The sequence below is a fragment of the Seriola lalandi genome, unplaced genomic scaffold, assembly GCF_002814215.2.
Source record: "Seriola lalandi dorsalis isolate HSWRI2012SDOR001 ecotype SW California unplaced genomic scaffold, Sedor1 jcf7180002054553, whole genome shotgun sequence".
Classification (NCBI taxonomy): Eukaryota; Metazoa; Chordata; class Actinopteri; order Carangiformes; family Carangidae; genus Seriola; species Seriola lalandi.
Genome location: NW_019525106.1, coordinates 396741 through 401269, shown reverse-complemented (window position 1 = coordinate 401269; position 4529 = coordinate 396741).

Here is a 4529-nt window from a genome sequence, read left to right as displayed (position 1 = left end):
TACTCGGGATACTTCGACATGTCCCGAAGCCGTATGTCTCCCTCATCTGGCCGCTGGTGTGTAAGTGTAACAGACTGTGGCACCGTGCGTAAAATGTGCACTGGCGTCTCCAGGACGCAGACATCATCGATCCCTCCTCTGAGATTCACGCATATGAAAGTATTATGTGGTATTATGCGTGTCAAATTTGGTATGGGGATTACCTGCAAAGAGTAGTCATTTTATGTTCTTTGAAAACTTCTGTTAGAACATGTAACAGCATAGAGATAGAGACGTCGCTCTATATATAGACATCAAATTATTCAGATTTCTACGGGCTGATCCTGTATGTTGTGTTTACCCCTAAGCTTTATGGAACCAAACTGTTTGCTGGCATATAATGGGATAAATGATCACTATACCTCTATGATTCAGCATTTTAGTTGGTAAATGGCTCTATTACGGAATCTTAACTGGATGCTCGTAACATTTATCACACTCCCATCCATGTGACCTTCCCTGTACATAATCCTGCAAGGAAGTTAAGGAGGAGCCATCTTATTTCAAGTAAGTGAGCGCATTCCAAACATATTCCTCTCAAGAAATTCCTGCATATTATTAGAAGTCCTTAATAAAGCAAAAACCAACATAAAAGACACCAATGCAGCACCAGGTCCTTGGTCTTGATGTTGTGGTGAAGATTTGCTGTAGTTAACATGAAAGAAAAATATATTGGGACAGGTCAGGTGATCATTTTTATGCTTTATTTTGTGTTTTTTCTTGTATTGGAAGTTGAATTACTGATGACCCTTTTCCATTCTCCTGACATGTTGCCTCACTCTTCTCGTCCAGTTATGGTAGTTGGCTGAAAGGTGGAGCTTAGAGGGTGGCTAGTTAATACCAGCCCATTTTGGGTAGGGCCTCCCAAACGGCATAAAGGGCCGCCCCTCAGGTAGTCTCACTCTCTCAGCTGGGCCTGCTGCAGCTTCTACAGCCTGTCTCTCTCTTTGTCTGGTTTGTTGAATCTTACAACACACACTACACCATATTTTCACCCATCCATGGACTTCTGACATGACTGATGACTTTCTTACTTACACACACCATTTGGCTGGTTACTTTTATTCATTTGACTTAAATAAATCGTTTCTTGATCAAAGTGTCTGTGTGTGGCCTCCCTTTTTGTTGCCGGCTTAGAGCCAGTCGGTAACAAATGGGGGCTCGTCCGGGATACTCAATGGTTAGTGCCGGGAAACCGGCAATCTAAAGTTTCTCTAGGGGAATGTTTCACACAGATTTTGGTGCTCTAGTATTTTTAGGGGCTTTGTGGATTAACTGTTTGTATTCCACTAAGAGTGTTGCTCCATAGATCTTGGCCTGCAAATATTACACATTATCCTGAACTGCCAGTAAGGGTTGAAGGCTTCTGAGTTATTTGGAACCCTTATTCCTGATGGGCATAAGCAATGTGGGGCACTATCTGTCTTTGTTGTTTTTGTGCAGTAAGCGGTTAGAGCTGTGCTTGGGGGCACTACCAGGACTGTGTAGGTGATTTTCAGCATGCTGGAAGTTAACTGGGTTGCTGGGCCTTGTGTTTAATCCATCCCGATGCTGACCTGCATGAAGACTAGGGTTAAGTGAGTTAGTTAGTATTGGTTAGGCAGTTAGCCAGAGGGATAGGGTTCCATATTTAAAGCAGCCGGTTAATTCTGTTGTGTAGTGGTGGGAAATTGTCTTAATTTGTAGTCTTTGCCTATCTGGGGTGGATTGATTTATTGAGTCGTTCATGCGGGAAAAGGTGCTCCAAGGTGGTGAAATGGCTTCAATTGATGATTTTGTTTGGTCTTCATCTGAGGATTTGCTTAACTCTTACAAATGAGAACAGCTCTTTAAAGTGGCTGAATATTACAGTGTTGAGCTTTCTAAGAAGTTAAATAAAGAGTTGTTGGCCACGTTGAAGACACAATTGGTGGAGTTAAATATTTTGTCTGTTTCAGTGGAGGGTGCCAGTGCCCAGGTAGCTAGTGTGTCTGTAGTTTCTGTTAGGGTCAGTGGGCCAGGTAAAGTGGTGGCTCCTGTTTGAACTGGTCTTGGGGCTGCTTTGACATTTGAGCAACAGAAAGAGCTTCTCCTGCTAAAACTGCAACAGGAACAAAGGAATGTTGTGGAGGTAGAGAAGTTGAGACAAAAGTTATAGAGTTATAGATTGGACCTTTTTATAAGTGAGGGGAAGCTTCAAGCTGAACCAAAGGAAGAAACAAAGGAGTGTTTCTCTCCCACTCCAGCATTTGATATTGCTGTCAGTTTACAGTTAATTCCAAAGTTTCATGAAAAGGACCCTGACATCTTTTTTGTGTTTGAGGCTTGAAACTGGTCTGATGCTTAGCGTACCCTACTGCTGCAATGTGTGTTCACTGGTAAAGCCCAGGAAGCTTTCTCAGCATTGAATGCTACAGATAGTGGTAGCTATCAGTTGGTTAAAGCTGCTGTATTTAAGGCATATGAACTGGTACCTGAAGTGTATCGTCGGTGGCTCGGATCTCTTGGGAGAGAAGCAGTCCTACACGGAATTTGCTCGTGACTTATCCACTCATTTTAGCTGTTGGTGTGTTGCTTCTGAGGTCAAAACCTTAAGAGAGATTGCAGGAACTAATTTTGCTTGAGCAGTTTAAAAATACTCTACTTGATCGTGTTGTTACTTACATCAATGAACACAAAGTAAGCAAGGTTTCTGATGCTGCCAAACTAGCTGATGAATTTGTCTTGACCCATAAAGGTTTTTTTGGTGAGAGCTGGGGTGGTGGAGATGGTGGCAGCAGGGAGAGCATTGTTGGAGTTTTTCCCACCAAGTCTTTGTTGGAAGGGACAGAAGTTTTCAGCTAAAGCAAGTTATAGTTTACGGGGTAAGTTGGACCCTAACTGTATCTGTAACTATTGTTATGGTAAAGGACACTGGAGAAATGAGTGTCCAGTTTTGAAGAAAAAATTTAACCCTGTCTATGTAACTGCAAAACCCTCTGGGGCTGCTGTCTTTTTGTGCAGAAGAAAGAGCCCGTGCCATTGCTTCTGTGAAGGCACACATGAAGCCCTCTTCCTCAAAGTTGGTGTTTGAGGGTTCCAGTTGTGGAACAGGCAAATTTTTCAGCTAAGGATGATATTGACTCTGGTTATGCTGCATTTGTGTCGGATGGTTATGTCTCACTGGTTGGGAGTGCCTGTAAAGATTTTAAGGGATTCAGGGGCACTGGATTAATTTATTGTGGAACCTGTGTTACCTTTTTCTTCAGAGACACTGGTTCCTGTGTTGTTCAGGGAATGGGTTTGACTGTTTTCTCAGTTTCCCAGCATAAACTGATCCTTTTTTTCAGATCTGGTCCAAGGTGCTGTGGCCATGGGAGTCCGCCCTTCCTTGCCTATGGGGGGCGTACAGGTCATCTTAGGAAATGACCTGGCTGGTGATCGAGTGTGGCCTGCTGTATCTACACCTATGGATGCCCCAACATCTCAGGGAGAAAATTTTGATTCTCCCAAAAATCCTCCTGTGGTACTATCCAACTGTGCAGTGACGCGCTATGAGCCGTGATGGTGTTAGTCCACATGTTGACAGTTCAAATAAGACAAGAGGGTCTGTTTTTCCTTTGCCTGTGTCTTGCAGTGATCTTGTGAAAGAGCAAAAAGCTGACCCCACTCTTCTGGCACTGTACAGCCGGTCAGGTACATGTTGGAGAACAAAGTTGCTGAGCCTTGTGCATCCAGTTGGTCTTCCCCGTGCTTGCTAGTAAAAAAGGCAGATGGTACGTTTAGACCTTGTACTGATCTTAGGAAGGTGAACCAAGTAACCAAGCCTGACTCTTTTCCACTTCCACGTATAGAGGATTGCGTGGACCAGGTCAGCTCAGTGAAGTTTGTCAGTAAATTTGACTTACTTAAAGGTTACTGGCAAGTTCCTTTTGATGCCTCGAGCTAGGGAGATTGCATTTATTACACCCAGTGGTTTGTATTCCTACAGTTATGCCATTTGGTTTATGTAATGCCCCAGCTACCTTCCAGCACCTAATGAACAAGGTGATGTCTGGATTGGTGGGCTGTGCTGTCTACTTGGATGATGTTGTGATTTATAGCGACTCCTTGGAAGATCACCTTTAGTGCATTTGGGCCCTGTTTGACTGGATAGCCTGGGCATTGCTCACTTTTAACCTGGCAAAATGTGAGTTTGCCAAGGCAACTGTCACCTACCTGGGTAAGGTAGTATGCCAGGGGCAGGTTTGCCCAGTAAGGGCTAAGGTGTTAGCAATTGATCAGTTTCCCATGTCAACGACCAAGAAGGAACTTTCTCGTTTCTTGGGGATGGTGGGTTACTACCATCGGTTCTGCAAAAGTTTCTCAAGTGGTTGCTCCGCTCACTTCCCTTCTTAGTCCAAAGGTTAAAATTGAATGGTCTCTTCACTGTCAAGAAGCTTTTGACTCTGTGAAAGCGTTGTTGTGTTCTGCCCCTGTCTTAGCAGCTCCTCAGATGAACCAGCCCTTCTTGCTCTATGTGGATGCTAGTA